The sequence below is a fragment of the Pleurodeles waltl genome, chromosome 7 (genome assembly GCF_031143425.1).
Source record: "Pleurodeles waltl isolate 20211129_DDA chromosome 7, aPleWal1.hap1.20221129, whole genome shotgun sequence".
In the NCBI taxonomy this organism is placed as follows: Eukaryota; Metazoa; Chordata; class Amphibia; order Caudata; family Salamandridae; genus Pleurodeles; species Pleurodeles waltl.
Window position 1 is genome coordinate 40,839,796 of NC_090446.1, and position 20,408 is coordinate 40,860,203.

The following is a 20,408-nucleotide window of genomic DNA, read 5'->3' on the forward strand; positions in this document are numbered from 1 at the left end:
GGCACCATTTAAGGGGATTCCACACACCTTAGCAAGTCTCATGCAGGGCCTGAAGAAACAGGTTTACTGCAAGCCCTTCCTGATGGAATTCCACTGGCTGCCCTTGCCGGCTCACACCATCTTCAACACCTGCTGCATCATTTACAAAGCCAACCCCACTGGCACCCCGACTTATCTTGTACCCACGCTTACTGTCGCTGGTGGTTATGGGCACACCCACAGCCCAGACGCTCTCTAAATTTAGAGTAAGAACTGTAAACAAACCAAGACAGCAGGCCTCTAAGTTCTGTGGACCCAGGATCTGGAACAATGTCCCTGTATCCAACAGGATTGCCCAATGCTGCCCCAATTTAGAAACAGGGACCTCTTCAAAGATCACTGCATCAGAATGCATTACTAATGCACAAATCAGCTACCTCTCCTATGACTTACTAACTATATTCTTGTATTTGACCGTGTACAGTGCTCGTTGCTTTTCGAATTCATTTGCACTATATAAATACCACATTCATGAATACAATTTCATACACTATCTTACAATATCATTCTTTGTGCTTACATATGCCAATGGGGTTGGGTGTCTCCTGCAAAGACTCAATAATGCCACAGCCAAAAGGAACAAAAGTCCATAACTTACTTAAGAAGCATCCTCTGCCTCCATTTAACAGGCAGGATCCCTTTCAAGAATTTGTGTCTCTTACAAATGCCATGAGGCTCTATTCGGGTAACTCCAGAGCCAACCGAGATTGAGCTCTACTGCACTTCCTGACCCCCTGACCCCTCCCCCGTTCTGACAATGGCCTCCTAATGACCCCCTAGTCACATGGACCGCTACAGGAACAAGGAGGTAGATGCTCCTCTGTGACTGATCCCCGCCTCTGGAGTTGCCATCCTTGTTGAAGCACCACCTCCCCAGCTCAATGCAATTGATTGTAAGACACAAAACAAAAAGCGAGGAGTCGGTGCACACTTGCCCTATACAATGTGAATGTCATTCCTATCAGTTTGACAGCAGCCATGCCTGGCTGTTACCGCTTACGAGGATGTGGTTCGTGTGATCCATGTCGGAGTGGGACAAAGAACAAGCCCGGGCGCCCATAAAGGTAGCCTCACTAGCGACTCAGACAGCAAAAAACGTGTTCTACAATTGCAGTTCAGGCGAATGTGTTTTTGGACTGGAGACCGTTGCTATTCTGAAAGAGTCAACATTGGCAAAACAATCGCGACAAAAACAAACAAAAAAAATGATATGTGGTATCTAAAAGCAACTATGAGAATGTTCTAATTTTATTTCAAACGGAAAGCTGTGAGGTTGGCTCGCTTGCAAGGATCCTGGCGCAGCGGTGACGTCAGGCATCACACCTCGGTTAGTTGCAGCCGCATGAGACTGACCTACACCACGAAGGGACGGTGTTGCAGAGTGGAAACGGTACTGCATGGGATACTGCACTCAAGGAGGGATATTTATCCGGTGCCTTCTCATACAAGGCCCTTCAGCATCAGCCAGGATCCCCCACAGACCCGATCCCCTGAGATGGACAAAGCAGGATCGGGGTCTCAGCTGCGGGACCTGTCATTAAACTCATCCCGTGCATACACGTGTGCACTTTACCTACACAAGCATGGTTAGCTAGACGCGGCGATCGCTATCTAGAAAATACGATTGAAAACGAATCATAACGATAAACGCTACTGAGAACTGTATAACAGTTGTTGGTAACCAAGGAACTAATTCCAGAAGTGTTACGGAAGCCTGTTAGTTTAAACATCAAGCAGTCTTAAAATATATACATATTCGCCTCTGTGTAGTGATATTGTATGGGAGAAAGGCATCTTATAACTTTAATTTCAAATGACATTTTTTGTGTGTGCATGAGACGAAATAATGGGACGTCAATTACTGGGATCCAGCTTGGGGTCTTGCAGCAATGGCGCCCCTATAAGTTTTATTCATGAATACTTATGATGCTGGGATGGGAAATAAACCACAACTGAGGTCACTGTCACCGTGATTGCTTTTCAGCACCTTATGTTACGTGCATTTGTTGGGTTCTAATATGCCAGGGTACTATGTAATAGGCAGTTGGTTGCGTCGACATATGCCAACATATGTCACAGATGTGCAAGGGATATTGTGTACGACAAACACAAGGGACATAGTTACAAGCCCCTGCGCCTCTTTTCGCCGCTCTAGTGTCATTTTTTTACGCTAGAAGGTGTTAAGGAGATGCACCCCGGGTGCCATATTTACAAAGTGACACAATGCTAGCTTTGTGCCACTTTGTAACCCCATGCACCACATTATACGTGTTCCAGGTATAATGTATACAAGGGGGTCATTGCCACTCAGGGAGGCCCAGAAAAATCACTTTGTGAAATTTACAAGATTTCACTGCACCATTTTTTCCATTATTTTTAACTCCTGCTCAGGACAGGTGTTAAAGTCATACTTCTATAATAACCTATGGGCCTCCCTGTGCTTTGCTGGACTAGCGGCATAATGTATGGTGCTAATCCAGCAAAGCACCACAATAGCAACATAAATTATGATGATATTCTCCTAACATGTGCCACAGTGACGTTAGTGGGGCACAGGGCGATGCAAGAAAAGTGAGACATCAGAGCTGATGCACCACTTTCTTATAAATATGTCCCACAGTGTCCCTCGTCTTCTCTAAGAAACTCAGGTTCTTCTGCTTCGGCCTGAGGTGGACACCATGCTTCACAATATTAAGATCCAAACTAAAAAAATAGCTGATACAAAGCAGGGTAGCAAGCAAAGTTGCTCCACTGCATTCAGTACACTGGAGAGAGCAGAACTGCTCCATAACTAGGAGGAAGTGGTGTGGTTCTGTTTTCTCCCTGCTCCCGATCACTTTCAGCAGCCATGTTCCAACACAAGCAGCCTTGCACCATAGTGCAAGTTTGTGAAGCTCAATATATTTTTTTGTGCAGGAAGAGGTCCCTTCTAATGCATACACTATGCTTTTAAGCTATTTCAGATATTTTGTGGCATTATTATCCATTGGATCAGTATTCTTCCTCCAAGTCCTCCATCAGACAGCCGGGCCCTAATCTTGCATACCAATCTGAAGATGCAAGAGAAGACCGCCAAGGTGCAGACACATCAGCACACCTTCAAGATTCACAGGGGGAAAACTGAGATCCTGAAGGCTAACACGGACCACACATTTGCAGTCACCCTGGCAGGTAATGTACTGGAAGAGGTTGAGGCATTCCCCAACCTGAGCAGTGTCATGTACAAACAGGGCAGCACAGACGACAAAGTCAAGGCAAGAGCAGGCTCCTTCAAGATCTGGATCTGCAAGGACCTAAAGTTGCAAACAAATTGGACTTTTTAACACCTACCTAAAATTGATCCTTGTGAATAGATCAGAAACTTAGAGGACAACAATGACCACCACTAAAAGAGGTCAGACCTTCATCAACACTTGTCTGAGGTAAATCCTCAATGTCCCCTGGCCAAACACCATCAGCAATAACAACCTATGGCAGCAGACTTTCCAGCTCCGTGCTCAGGGAGAAATTATAAAAAGATGCTGGGGCTAGATTGGTCAAACCCTCTGCCTGAGATGCTGCCTCCATTAGGGTGTTAGGGTGTTGCCCCCACTCATATTTTGGCCCCCAATTAAATGTATTAGTAACCTACATTACAAATACTTTAAAGTGCTCCTTCAGCCATGGGCTGGTTCCAGCATGTAAATGACCAAAGCCAACTGAGGCAGGTGCTGAAGAAGTCAGTGCGGGTCTGAAGGGGTGGGGCTTCACAACAATAGGGACACCACTAGTCATACACTGGTACTAGTACTCCGTCAGTAGCCAAAGCACCGAAGTGCGCATGCATGTCGGTTTGGGCTGCTACCTTTCTCCAATCAGCTTTACACACACACAAGGCCTCTCTCAGAGTTTCTCCAGTGGTGCATTAGTGATCTGGGAGTGACTAAAGTTGCAGCCGCTGGTCTGTGTAATGAGCAGTGAGGTTCCCTGCCCCAGTCAATCCTGGCTAGGGGATGCAGAGGTGATACTAAGGGCCATATTTATACTTTGACGCTCCGTGGCGCAAACCCCGGGTTAGAGTAATTTTTTTTTACTCTAACCATTGCGCCACGTCATAAAGCAAAATGACTTTAACGCGTAGAAAATGACTTTAATCCGGTTTACATCGTCGCAAACCGGATACGCCCCAATTTTCCCCACAATATCGTAAAAAATCGGCGCAAACACAGCAAAATGTGCAAAGGAGCCCCAAAATGGATCCCAGAAGCCAGGAGAGACCCCAGGAAGACCCCAATCGACCTGGAACAAGCCAAGAGGACCCAGACAAGACCCAGGAGAGGGAGAAGAAGAAAGGGAAGTGTTGTTTCAGTGCAGAGGAGCAGGAAATACTGGTGAAAGAGGTGACGGAACACCAGCATCAACTTTTTGTTGTCACCTCAAAATTGCCAGATGGGAGGAGAGAGGCAATTTGGCAACAATTGTCAACAAGATAAACAGTGTGGCAGAAGTACGGAGAACAGTCACTGAGTGCAAGAAATGCTGGCATGACTGCAAGCGCAGGACCAAGGAAAAACTGGCAAGGAACAGGAAGGCAGCACTGCAGACTGGAGGTGGGAGTCCAGCCACCGCAGGAGGCCCTGGACCAGATGGAGGAGATGGTGCCAGCCCTCATCCCAGAGGAGATCGTCACAGGGATTCAAGGACAGGACAGCGCAGACTACCAGGAAACAACACAGATGCGGGGTAAGTTGCATGGGGGACGAAAATGCCTAAATGTTACCTGCATGCAGGGGGGACATACCTACTACACAATGCATGTCAGCATTGAAAATCAGGCAGTGGAAAGGGCAAAGGGCACCACACGGGTGCATGGGCTGCACAGGGGAAACCAGGGGCACAGCACAACATTACACCAACAACCTTTGCATGGGGGTACTCTGCCATGCCAAGGATGTTGGAAAGCAAAGCCAGTCCAGGAGGGTAGGGTACAACGTAAAACTGGCCTCCTGTCACACGACAGCTGGTATTGTCATAACATTAACTAGGGCTCAATTTCCAGTCTCAGGCCATATCTGCAAGTGGCATGTACCATTGACAACAGTTCCCACTACCACCTGTGCTGTGTGTGCTGGTCAAGTAGCAAATGGAAGTTAGGTGCCCATGGATCAAACACACCCAATATAGAGGGTTCAGGATGACGACGTGATCAATCCCCTGTTATTCCTAAAAAAGTGTAAATCCTGTCAAATGCTCATGTCTATAGGTGCAATAAACATCAGGTATTGTTACTTACATTATGAAGTACACAGCAGTAACGTCATACCCCTGCTGCACATTCCAGGGTCTACCCTGTGCCTGTGTTACAATAGCTGCAAAACCACCTTGCAACATCCCAAATGTCATACTGCTAAGACAGCATTGAGGGGGAGGACATATGTGTCTAGCTAGTGAAACACACCTGCACAGTCAGAAGAGGAAATGGAACACTGCCAGGCCCATCAGTGCAATCCAATGTAGCACACATTCCCCAATATAAACATGACACACTACCAATGCTGACACCTGTATCGTGCCATGCCAATGCTATACATAGTATGTGCTTGATCTCAGCAACATATAGGTGTATGTGAAATATCAGAGACTGGGTCAGTCCAATATTGTTAAGTGTGGTGCAAGTGGCATCAGAACACCCACAGCCATTGCAAGGCCTCACCATGCTAATGGAAGTAGACGGAGAGTTGAGTAGAACAAGAAGGCGGGAACATACAATTTGGACAGAACCTACACCTAGAGGATGTGACGCAGACAATTCTCCAAACTGCCCAGACTACATGTGTCATGCAGGTGGGGCATAGGCCTATGAGAATGCCAATATTAATGACAGGAACAATGAAAAGGAACCAAGATTACAATATCTCACTAATAGGAAGTCAGTAACGTCACATTACAACTGCCACAGCACAGACACACTAATTGTACAATATCTCATTGCAGAGGACGATGGCTCTCCTGTGGATATGCCTCTCCTGGACTTCCCTGATGACATGGACGATGAGCTGCCAAACATTAGCTAGCAGACCCTCCAAGATGTCCTTGGAACCCTCCAGACCCCACCTTCAGTCGCAAGGAGGAATGCAGATGCAGCAGCCACTACAGAGGACCCACCCACCACCCTGATAGTACGACCTGCCAGCTCCAACTCAGCTGAGGATTCTGAGGACACTAGTACTACCTTTGAGAGGACAGTAGTGGGAGTACAGCGGGAGCTGGCCAAGGAGGTGCGGGTGGGAATGCAAAATATGGCAGCCAGCCTTGAGGGGATGTGCATGTGCATGATGTCATCTGCAGAACAGGCAGCAGCCACGCAAGCGCTACTATCCCTCCTGCAAGGACTACAGCAATGTATGAGGGATTTCGCCACAGCAGTTAGGGAGTTGCCACGACACCTGGCATCCCAAACCTTTGTCTGCGTGCACAAATGCAATCATGATCCCCTCAGGGCCAACCTGGCTGCCTCCCACAGTGCTGTAGCTGCTATACTCAAGAACCAGCAGCTCCTCCTTGCTGCAGTAATGCCCTTAATAGCCCCACAGTTGGCAGCTACAGGGAATTCTGACTCCACTTTTTCAAACACTGAAGTGTGTGTTGCCCCTTCAAACCCACTACTACCAAGGGCAGAGGAGACGACACACACATTAGATGAAGAAGACGTGGAACAGATCACCTTCACCCATAGGAATACCCGATAGCACAAGTCCATGCCACATGGGCACTGATTTCCAAGGTCCTGTGCTTCTTAACATGCCAGTCTTGCTACAGTTGGTAACATGCAATATTCTCCAGCACACTGTTTACCTTACCACTATGCACTGCAATTGTCTCTCACTACCTCATTGGCAATTCATGTTCCTCTGCACTGAATGACACTTCACCCCAGCATGTCCAATGACATGTCCCTCACCATTGCACTTGTGCTGCATCACAATAGAAGGCTTCACACTAATGGACTTACTATCCTGGACTATGTAAATATTGCACTACAGCACTTTAAAATAAATAGCACTTACACAACCACTTTGTAATGTGACACATCAACTGTGTAGGAGATTTGTGATGTATGTAACATGTCAATGGCCATAGAATGTCAATACAACATTGTAGAAAGAATGCAGGCTGATAACTATGCACTGGGGTCTGGATTTTATCATCATCTGTGCTTCCTTAGGCTTATTTCTGAAGTTAAATGAGAAAAAACAGTATAATGCTGTTTGGCACTGAAAAAGCCAGCTCCAATGTATGTATAAGATGAAATTCAATGTGGCCAACATACTATTCAAGACAATCCTTATGTATGTGACATCTGACTATAAACTTTAATCACACACACACACACCATACAGCAGGAATGGATATGTACGAGTGTATGGACAATTATGTAACCTGGGAGTACAATGTAATAAATTATAGGTGTGAGTAATGTATACAGAACTTCATAAGCTTATAATATCACTCAGTTTATCAGGGTTACATGAATATCAGGCTGCAGGCAGATGTCCCACAGTGGCCAAGACTCCAATTCAGGACTCAAACGATGACCGATTTAAAAACACACCAACCTTTATAACACTTTGGGAACCATAGTAACCTTAAGTGGTGGGTGCAATGGATGGCAGATGCATAGAGAAATAGTTTTGGTGTAGCTGCCAATGTGACAGCACATTAGGAATTGTGAATAACCATGTCAATAATAGGATTCGGATACAGGATGGAACACAAATGCAAATACTACATTGACACTGTACACCCTTGCCAAGGCCCTGATCCCCAAGCATATGACACATACTGTAAAGGAGTACCTAAAACGTTATTTTACACTAATAAAAGAAACTTAAACTAGGGGAAACACCTTAACTAAACTAACCTATCCTAACCATACATTACCCACAACTGGCCCTAACTACCCTAAGCTAAACTTACTTACCACATTCAACTAAACACTCTAAACATCAACCCCCCATCCCCCTTATATGACGGGACACATGTAGGACAACATATACTAACCTAAACACATACTAACTTATCGTAAACAAATGTATCTTTTTTGTAATGTTTTTTAAAGTTTTTGTTTTCAATACACATAAACCCCAACATCATACCCCACCCACAAACAAAATGTAATAATATAACACCCTCCACCCCAACCCACTTATACTAACATCCTACTCTATCCTAACACTATGCCCCCTAAACCCACTAAAGAAAAGAACAAGGAAAGAGGAGGAATGGAAGGAAATGATGGGTCAGGATCCAAAAAGTTACAAATTGGCCCTTCGCAGGATCTTTTTGATAACCTGCAGTCTCCTGCTATTGCGGGACACCTCCTGCTGCAGCCTGCCCACCCTGCACAACCTCCGTTGCATATCACGTTTCAGTGTCTGTAAATCCTGATTGTCTATCACAGCAGCTGGGGTTGTCTGGGAACCACTTGTGGATGCCATTGCTGGTGCCGGTGCCGTGGTTGGAGGGGGAGGTGCTGCTTGTGGGCCAAGAGCAGACGAAGTTGAGAGACCTGCTTCATTGGCTGTCATCCCTGGGGCCACTGTGGTCTGAGCTGTGGTGGTTGTGGCAGTTGTGGGTAGTGCTGGCCCCCTTTGGGCAAATGCCCTCCATACCCCTGTGGCTCTCTCATGCGATATCGACGTGCCAAATTGCGGGAACCCAGCCTCCACATCTAATATGTTGCCGTTGCAGGAGGCTGGCCTGGCTTATAGTGGGTACCTTGTGCTACTTACACCCTGTGCCAGGTCCAGTGATCCCTTATTAATAGACTAGAGGTGTTTCTAGCAGCTTAGGCTGATAGAAGGTAGCTATGGCAAAACTTAGGCTGAACTAGGAGACTTGTAAAGCTCATACTATACCACCTATATCATATAGGACAATATCATAAGAAAACACAATACTCAGAGTTACTAAAAATAAAGGTACTTTATTTTAGTAACAATATGCCAAAAGTATTTCAGAGGATGACCTCACTTAGGAGGTAAGTAATAAACACAAATTATATGTACATAAACCCAAAACAGGTAAGTAACAGTAAAAAAAAGTAGTGCAAACAATGTAGAATCACAATAGGATGCAATAGGTAGACATAGGCCTAGGGGCAACACAAACCATATACTCCAAAAGTGGAATGCGAATCACGAATGGACCCCAGGCCTATGGGAAGTTGTAGAGGGTCACTGGGACTGTAAAAAAACAGTAAGGGTATCCAAAATACCCCACCTCAAGACCTTGAAAAGTAGGAGTAAAGTTACCCTACTACCCCAGAAAGACAGAATAGTCGTGATACGGGATTCTGCAGGAACCACAAGCACCAGCAAAACACTGAAGATGGATTCCTGGACCTGAGGACCTGTAAAGGAAGGGGACCAAGTCCAAGAGTCACAATAGTGTCCGGGGGGCAGTAGCCCAGAAAACCCTGGTTGAAGGTGCAAAAGGGCTGCCTCCGGGTGGAAGAAGCTGAAGATTCTGCAACAACAAAAAGGGCTAGGAATTTCTCCTTTGGGTGGAATATGTCCCACGGCGTGCTGGATGTTGCAAAAGTGTTTCCATGCAGAAATACCGCAAACAAGGCTTGCTAGCTGCAAGAGTCGCGGTAGAGGTTTTTGGGTGCTGCTGGTGACCAGGAAGGACCAGGATGTCATCCCTTGGAGGAGGAGACAGAGGGGATGCTCAGCAATTCAAAGAGCCCCCGCAGAAGCAGGCAGCACCCGCAGAAGTACCAGAGCAGGCACTTGGAAGATCGGCAGACAGCGGTCGACTCAGAGTCGCAAAGGAGGGTCCCTCTACGTCGGAGTCCAACTCAGTGGGTTGAGCACTGCAGGACAGAGTGCTGGGGACCCAGGCTAGGCTGTGCACAAAAGAATCCTTGAAAAAGTGCACAGAAGCCGAAGCAGCTGCAAATCACACAGTACACAGGTTTGCTGTCTGGCGTGGGGAAGCAAGGACTTACCTCCACCAACTTCGGACAGAAGGGCCACTGGACTGTGGGAGACACTTGGACCCAGTTCCTGTGTTCTAGGGACCACGCTCGTCAGGATGAGAGGGGACCGGGAGGACCAGTGATGCAGAAGTTTGGTGCCTGCGTTAGGAGGGGGAAGATTCCATCGACCCACTGGAGATTTCTTCTTGGCTTCCAGTGCAGGGTGAAGGCAGACAGCCCTAAGAGCATGCACCACCAGGAAACAGTTGAGAAAGCTGACAGGATGAGGCGCTACAATGTTGCTGGTAGTTGTCTTGCTACTTTGTTGCGGTTTTGCAGGTGTCCTGGAGCAGTCAGCGGTTGATCCTTGGCAGAAATTGAAGAGGGAAGTGCAGAGGAACTCTGCTGAGCTCTTGCATTCATTATCTGAGGAATAGCCCAGAGGAGATATCCTAGATAGCCAGAAAAGGAGGTATGGCTACCAAGAAAGGAGGTTTGGCTACCAAGAGAGGTAAGCATCTATCAGGAGGGGTCTCTGACGTCACCTGCTGGCACTGGCCACTCAGAGCAGTCCATTGTGCCCCAACACCTCTGTATCCAAGATGCAGAGGTCTGGGACACACTGGAGGAGCTCTGGGCCCCTCCCCTGGGAGGTGCAGGTCAGGGGAGTGGTCACTCCCCTTTCCTTTGTCCGGTTTCACACCAAAGCAGGGCCAGGGGATCCCTGAACCATTGTAAAATGGCTTTTGCAGAGATGGGCACCATCTGTACCCATCAAAGCATTTCTAGAGGCTGGGGGAAGCTACTCCTCCCCAGCTCTTCAAAACTATTTCCAAAGGGAGAGGGTGTAACACCCTCTCTCAGAGGAAATCCTTTCCTCTGCCTTCCTGGGACTGGGCTGCCCAGACCCCAGGAGGGCAGAAACCTGTCTGAGGGGTTGGCAGCAGCTGCACTGGAAACCCCAGAAAAGTAGTTTGGCAGTACCCGGGTTCTGTACTAGAGACCCGGGGGATCATGGATTTGTCCCCCCAATACCATAAGGGTATTTGGGAGACAATTCCATGATCTTAGATGTGTTACATGGCTATGTTCAGAGTTACCATTGTGACGCTACACATAGGTAGTGACCTATGTGTAGTGCACGCGTGTAATGTTGTCCCCGCACTCACAAAGTTCGGGGAATTTGCCCTGAACAATGTGGGGGCACCTTGGCTAGTGCCAGGGTGCCCACCCACTAAGTAACTTGGCCCCTAACCTTCACCAAGTGAGGGTTAGACATATAGGGGACTTATAAGTTACTTATGTGCTGTGAAAAATGGCTGTGAAATAACGTGGACGTTATTTCACTCAGGCTGCATTGGCAGTCCTGTGTAAGAATTGTCTGAGCTCCCTATGGGTGGCAAAAGAAATTCTGCAGCCATACGGATCTCCTGGAACCCCAATATACTGGGTACCTAGGTACCATATACAAGGGAATTATATGGGTGTACCGGTGTGCCAATGAGAATTGGTAAATTAGTCACTAGCCTGCTGTGACAATTTTAGAAAGCAGAGAGAGCATAAACACTGAGGTTCTAGTTAGCAGAGCCTCAGTGATATAGTTAGGCACCACACAGGGAACATATACAGGGCATACATTATGAGCACTGGGGTCCTGCCTAGCAGGATCCTAGTGACACATGGGCAAAAACAAACATTCATACAGTGAAAATGGGGGTAACATGGTAGGCAAGATGGTACTTTCCCACAGCCGTAACGCACCGCCCGCCTCTGGAATTCCCGTATCTCCTGGGCATTCACGTTGGCAGCTGTAAAAATTGAGAAAGCCATACATTAGTGACATCATTATGTGATACATCTACAGATGATATTCTAACACTTCATCAAAAATAGCACATACTGTCCAAATCACAGTACAGATGATAGAATGTCCCTGAGGTATGACATGCCAACGCAGCCTACGCATCAACTATCTAACAGCGCAGCAATGCACAACAAGGTGTGTACCTAATTAAATGATATGTGCATCTTTGTACTGCTACTAGTCACATAACAAATGCTGCAAGTACTCAACATGTGCCAGGCCGACTAATAACTATCTTCAGGATCAAAATCAAGGCACACAAGACCTGTAATTTGTAAATGGAACTGCCTGGACGGTATACAGTTGGTAATCATGAGGGGGCATCGTAGTTTGGAACACATGAATGTTTGAATTACGTGTCTGTCATCTACACTGGGATCATCACACCTAGGTACACATATTTTCTAGCCCTAACCCTGTGCCTCAGGGGGGATGGACATGCAAAACATACTTTCAAACATCAAGGACAGCCACGAAGCTTTGGGCAGCTGTCCATGGGTTTAGTCAGTCCACCACAGATAAGGAGGGCTGCCAACTAGGATTGACTCAAACATTGGACAATCACATCAACACTAATTTTTCTAACTGTGGACCATTGTCAACATCATTATATCTCACTGACACCTTTCTAAAATCAACCAAATTGATGCAAGCACCCATCTGGCCTTGACCTGCATGCACGCCTATGACATTTCACTCTAGTGCCACATAAATGGAGTACAACATGTGGAGCTAGATGCTGCCGGAAAGGCAACCATACAGTCCTACATGTTCATTACTTAACAGAGATGCTCAAGTCTGTGGGTAAAACGTGTGCATAACAGGTCTGTGTGAATCAGGGTATGACTTGCTGACTAAATCATGACACTGGCCACCTCCAAATTAATTATTGGCATACATGTAGCAACAAATCACCCAGTTCACCTGCCCATGCCTATAGTGCAGCACTCAACTCCCAATATATGACTCTCCGCCACAGAATGTCCAACTCGAACATGGAACAAATTGTCAACCTCCAGTCAAGTGACATATCAGATCACATGCCAGCACATCATACCTTGCAATGAGTCCAACACACAGGAGTCAATCACACAACAGCGGCAAACACAACACAGGACACACATATTCACACTTACTGGATATGTCTGGGTCAGCAAATCCAGCCACTTCACCATTTGTATGCGGGCGGGTCCACCTGTAAAACATGGAAGGGTGATATGTGCTCAATGTCTGCTCACTGTGCAAAACTTGTAACAACAAATGACTGTGTGTGACATTTTATATGATAGAGCTGCACATCAGGTATGTAGACACACCAGCAGACATAGGGGCTCATTCCGATTCCGGCGGGCGGCGGGCACTGCCCGCCGGGCGGGAACCGCCACTTGGCCGCTCCGCGGTCAAAAGACCGCGGAGGCCATTCTGGCTTTCCCGCTGGGCCGGCAGGCGCCCGCAAAAGGAGCGCCTGCCAGCCCAGCGGGAAAGGCCCTGCAACGAGGAAGCCGGCTCCGAATGGAGCCGGCGGAGTTGCAGGGGTGCGACAGGTGCAGTTGCACCCGTCGCGATTTTCACTGTCTGCAATGCAGACAGTGAAAATCATGGTGGGGCCCTGTTAGGGGGCCCCTGCACTGCCCATGCCAGTGGCATGGGCAGTGCAGGGGCCCCCAGGGGCCCCACGACACCCGTTCCCGCCATCCTGTTCCTGGCGGGTTTTACCGCCAGGAACAGGATGGCGGGAAGGGTGTCAGGATCACCATGGCAGCGCTGCTTGCACCGCCGCCATGGAGATTCAGCCCATGCAGGGGAAATCCAGCGGGAAACCGCCAGATTCCCTTTTCTGACCGCGGCTTTAACGCCGCGGTCAGAATGGGCTTGGAAGCACCGCCAGCCTGTTGGCGGTGCTTCCCCGCCAGGGTCAGAATGACCCCCATAGTCATGCAAACATGCATTGACACTGTCACTCCAGTGAGTGATAGACATACATATGCACACATGCACTGGCCCTAACAAGCATGTGGTGCCAAACATGATTGCTCAATTTTGTGCTAAATTAATTCTAGAGGGTACCCCATTTCATCATTTGTTATTATGAGAGACATGCAATGCCACAATCCTGGTGCACTGCAATACCAGTGACTCAGGTATTGTGGCTTGTGCATCAAGGGAAAATGAGTTACTGTGTGATGCTCATGTGGGTTGAGTTTCATTCAGGAATTATTGTGCTTTCCATTATATGTGTGCCAGTGTTGTATGTAGGTTACATATGCCACATTGGCAGTGTACCCAGAGCTGTATATGCCCCCTATGACATCATGATGGCAGGGATCCTGCCAGTGTTGTATGTAGGTTACATATGCCACATTGGCAGTGTACCCAGAGCTGTATATGCCCCCTATGACATCATGATGGCAGGGATCCTGTGTGTTACTTGATGATAATGTTACGCTAAACATGGATTGGCCATTTTTATCTGATTCAAAACAACAAAAAGATGTATGCTGACAGTGTCTAATTTGATCATCCGTGACAGAATGCATGGGCACAGGTGTAGTCATTGCACCTGAAATGTGTTACTCTGGGCCCTGTGTACCTATATCAGGTATTATAAATCACACTTTGCCACATTCATTAACTTAGAATTGCCAAGTTGTGTGATCTGTCGTAATACAACCGAACTGACACTGTCTGCTAATTAAAACATGGGTTAGCAAATGTCCTACTTCTGCAATCTTGATGAGGTAGGTCTCTATTCGAAAGCACCTTGGGAATGGCAGCACTCACAGGAAAGCGGGCCTGCTGATCTTAGCATACCACCATGTCAGTAATAGCGTTCATACTGAGAAGTTAATAATTGTACATATGCTGTACTATAGCAGCAGGGGTGTACCAAAAGTAATATAATAAACTATATCATCACTTAAAATGTATAATGGAAACAGTCAGTGGTCCCTTGCACAACATCATGCCAATAAATAGTTTGTGACCATGCATTCACCACGAGCAGAGTTCCCATGATGACCCATTCACTTTACAAAATTGTTTGGCTATAAATTGACAGAGGTGGTAACTGCACCAGCTCTGAACCAGCAATTGTGCCCAAGGCAAAAATGTTGTTGGGCCATGCTACTCAATGATAGGATTTCAACACCTACTCCGAAAAGCCACTAGATTAACCTTTTTTGTGCTACTGCAATCTGGTAGCATCCGGGCACAATTATGTATGGCCATGTGAAAGTTTTTCTGTCCAGACGTAAACACACAGAAACAATGAACTTAGGGCCAAATGTGTCTTTTTTTGTGTAGCATTTGCTTCATTTGTTTACGCTACATCTATGGAAAGTAGCACAAAAAATGTGATTGTAGCAAGTGTGCTATACGCTGACATCCATAAATAATACAAATACTGCACAAACAAAGTGGAAATATCATCCTAAGATATTAGCAGAGGTTAGGAAGAGCTTTGTTTATATGGCCATCAATACTGTTCAGACAAGGTTTAAAAAAAATGGGGACTACATTGGTTCCTTGTATTAGCATGTGAAATACATCCCATTCCTGGTACACTCACAGGCCCTGAATCATAAGTTGGTTTGTGCCTCATTACCATCATCTCTTGACGCCAATGCAGCACTAATTTACAAGATAAAGTTGTCTTTTGTAAGTGTGTGTAGCTTTCGCGTCAACATATGACGGTATGCCGTTGCAAAAATTGTATAAATCAGGACCACAGTTTGTTCAACTTGCACTCCACATGTCCACAAACATTGCATGCAGCATGTCACAAAATCTGCTAATGTCATTCCAGATCATTTTACTGTACACATTAGTCAAATTTGTACTCACAAACAGGACCACCAATCACCACACCCAGGTGGTCCAGCAGGTCCTGCTCTAGGGCCACCAGGTCAGCCCGGCGATGTTTCAGTTGGTGGCCGTTGCGCTGGCTGTTAAAGATTCTTCTTAAGTGGAGCAGAACCTTTGCCTTCCTGAGCCTCCTTGCCTCCGTGTGATACCCCTGTATCACCCGGCCCCCAGCCTCCAACATCAGGGGGAGGAAGTGGCACACTAGCCACAAAAATGCCCCTAGTTCCTCCTCACCCATTCTCCCTAGACGTGGCCTTCCCAACAGCTCCAAAAAAATAGGATAGGAAAGGGTAAAGAGGGAAAATCAGGGAAAGGAGGTATGAAAAGGAATCTTAACTAACCCACTAACAGCCCAACTATATCCCAAATAACAATACCCACAACACACTCCCAACAGAACAAAGACAAATACAGTAAAAATAAATGACAATAAAACACTTACACAGATTAACACAGACACTTACAAAACAACAGCATACAATAGCAATAGCACACAGGAGACAAAAGCACAATATTCACAGAGACAACTCAAGACGCAGCCACACAGTCTAGAATATTCACAGACTGCCAAGTGAAAGTGAAAGTACACACACTGTACCATTTCTGTAAACAGGATATCCTATTACATCACTTCCTGTCTCAACTGTGGTTTTTATATTGCGTGTAATATTATGGCGCTTATGGGGTTTGAGTCAATTTGTTTTGACGCATATGCATGAAAATTCCCCCGCATTCAAGGATAAATAAATTTTTAATGAATAACTAATTTCCTGTGGTGCGGTGTTGGAATTAACGCTAGGGACCAATCGATGTATTATGGGTGTGAGCGTCATTTTTTAATGCATATGCATTATATTTTTACTCATATGCATCTTTTTCACGCTTTTGCATAAAAATATCAGTCTTAAACTGTGTTTGTGTTATTATTCATTTTTTTATATGCATGCAGCCTATAACTATACAAAGATAGGATGGATTGACCTGCAGTGTGTGTTCTAGTATTTGGGCACATGTGGCAGACCATACCACTGCGTACCGTAATACTCATCTTGTTGTGCCAGATTAGCTCTCTTAACTGACGCAGCAGCAACACAAACTTTTGGAATAAAATTGGTATTTCCTAGTTTGAGCAGGTGTTGCATCAATAGCAAGGCTACGCAACTAAACAAATAGACTCATAGCCTGTGTGTTTATGTCTGTGAATTGGCTCTTTAAATTGTTGTTGTGCCTCTGTGGGAACGTCACAAGACAATTTTGGCATAATGTGCATGTAGGAATGTGTTATAATTGTTTATAACCATCAAATGCCATTCATTGAGGTACATCAGTCATGATATGTGTTTGTTATATCTGTTGAGTCTTATGCTGTGTGTACTTCCTTGACTTTGGGGACAAAACGTTTCCCATGATGAACTATCCACAAGATATATAGAGGACGGTTGATAATGGCTATATCAGATATGTAACCCATCACATTTAATTAAATGTTGTATACCACCCCATGGTCACTTGTGTGTATACTACCCAGGAGTCCATCATTTGAACATGCTAGGTAGGTACAGTGTTTGTGACACAGAGTCTCAAATACAATACTAAAATTGTTATGTACAACACAGTTTGAGTCATGTAAATGGCCTATGTTTCTTCTGTGGTTGTGGAAGACCCACAGACCATGCTGCATGTGTTCACATATTTCCAGTGGTTCATTGCACAAAGGTGTCTAGTTCAAGTGAGTGGCCATGTGTACCCTGTGTCAGTATTGGCCTCCATGTTGTCCCAGTTACGTGCAGGTCTAGTCTTGAGTCTGTGGTGCCATTCCCGGAATTAACAGAGTATCCTTCAAAGCAGAATGGACCTAAAGCCAAAGATCAATTAACAACACACATGGGGATAGTCCAGCTATGGCACTGCAGAACGTTTATAAGGCTGACGACAGGGCAACCTTAGTTTGCTCAAAAACTTTATGGATCAGTAAAAGGAAACAGGCAGCTTTCATCACAACATTTGTACACAGGGTGGGCTCTAAAATTCCCACTGCAACGGGAAACATCAGTGCCTCAGTGCTGATTAATCTCACAACTAGTCACCACGCAAGCCCCATCAAAAGGTGGTGGCAGAAGTGAACCTGTGTCTGGACCGTCAGGGCATAAACATGTTTTGTCCTTACATACACATTGGCAACCCTTGTGTGTTGTGCTGGAGGCACCGTACCAAATTCATGCATACAGTCATAGCATACTGTCACTGTTTGGCACTAATGAATACATGCAAAACCAGACAAGGGATGGGGGCTGGATTAGGCCATTTGAATACATGTCCCAGAACAGAATACGATAAGTAAACTGATTAAACTATACCATACATTTGAGGATTCATCGTATACCTACCAGACACAGTACCCCAGGATGAAAGAGAGGGCATGGAAAGCAACTATGAGACAAATGTAGCCACAAGGAACCTTTATGGTTAATGCAAAGACTGGAACCAGTCAGGCTAACAGGATGCAGGCTCTGTCAGGAACAAACATGAACAAGGCAAATACACAATGAGCCTACTCTGACTGGGAAAAGCAGGAACAACACTCTGGGAACTAAAAACAGTTGGTGCTGTGGTCTGCAACGTTACACAATCCCCCAAGGGCTCTGGTGCACAAGTGATTTGCGTGGCAATCCACAACAAGGAGATTCAGAAAATGGCAGCTTCTAAGCAGTTCCAGGCAGCAGCAAAGGCAGGGCAGGTTCAAATGGCTGATCTGCATGGAAGGTCTCACAGGTGTGTGCACCTTCAGTCTTTCACAAATCCTGGAGTTGAGAATCAAGTTCAAAGGGCCAACTGGACCTTTCACATGGGAAGCAATGGACAGTTGATTACAGGTCCTACCGACTACCAGGCAGCACATTATCAGACCTGAAGTCCATGCAGACTGATGAACTATGACTGTAGCATGCCATACTAAAGGGGGAAGCACACAGGAGTCAGAATGGGAGTCTGGGTGTGTGTAGATGAAGATTCTCAGGGTACAGATAGTTCATTTACAGGGCCCCCTAGAGGAGGGTGGGAAGAGACTGAAAACATGGCAGTGGCAGGACTTATCACCTGGGATGGACTGCGGAGGGCATGTCTTGAAGCATGTGTCTCATAGCTGTGGTCCAATGATATTGCCCTTCAAATGTGAAATAGACAGGACATATGTCATTAACACTGTGTGTGATGTTTGCTGTACATTCAAACCCATCAAATGTGATGTGGCTTTTTCAGTATTCTAATCTGTATTTCAGCAATGCTCCATGAGGCTAAACTCTGATTATGATTCCTAGGGATCATGTAATGCATAAATAATTACCCAGAGCATGATTGAGTGATGAAGTGAGGTGTTTAATTACATATGATAACAAAGTGGTGATGGTGACTTTAGTTAGAAGAAGTTTTGGACGATGTGTTGTCTCATTAGCAATCCTGCAGCTGTGTTTGGATGTTCCCCCTCATTTTCATAGACAGCATCCTACTCATCCTCCTCTTCAGGCATTTTTGGATCTGGTTCATAGAGGGGAATGTTCCTCCACACACAAACGTTGTGCAGGATAGCACAGGTCAAAATTATCTTGCAGACCATTTCAGGGGAATATAGGAGGCTGCCTCCGATGATGTCCAGGCACCTGAATCTGGACTTCAGGATGCCAAAAGTCCTTTCAACTATGGTGCGTGTCCTACGATGTGCCTCATTAAAGGGAAGCTCGGGTGCTGTGCTTGGGTTGGCAATTGGGGTCATGACCCATGGCTGGATCCCATATCCCTGATCAGCTGAAAGAAAAAATGAGTATTTGGTTGTTAGTTGCACCATGATTGTCACTTTGCATGGCAGTTGTTATCTTGTGTCGTCTGTGACTCATCAGTGTTTGTGGTATTGTGTGGGATCCTAGGCTTCTGTGATGTTCCTTCTGCATTGGCTTGTTTAACTATCAAAACTGGTGTTTGGCTGACTGACATGATATCAGTGGTATATTTAGAAACTTGCAGTTCAGTGTATATCTCCCATGAGTTATGTAATGTGAAAGAAGTGTCCATGTGCCATAATACTTTCACACACACAATCAATTCCACTGTGGTGGTAACACGGTTGCACTATATGGCCTGAACGTCCCATCCAATTTTACATGTATGATTGCAGGTGAAATGCAACAGCAAGGCATTTTGATTTGGCTAGGTGACAATGTACAACACATCTCTATAAGTTGGCAGTGTTGAAGTGTTCACAATTGACAATGCACAATTTTCGCATGTGTGACATGTTCTTTGCAAACCTATTTTTGTGCCCTCACTGAGCAGCCTCATGTGCATATGTGCACCTACACTACTGAACTTGCTCCAGGTAAGCTGGCTAACTTGGTTGTGGGGTGAAGGTTTTAGTGTTGGAAGGTCTATCTGCCTGTACACCTGTTATGTATATGGGGAATTGTCTCAATCTGTATGTGTAGCAGTGTGCACTTTGCATTATTGTCACTTCCACATGTTTTCATAGCACAGTCCACTTCCTTATTGCCAGCTGGCAATGTCACCCCAGGAGTGATGTGAGATGTTGGTACTGCCTCAGTGATTCCATGTCACCTTCATTAGAGTCAGCATCATCATGCTATGTGTCTCATGGTGTTTTACCTGCAGCAAAACGCATTACACACCCCT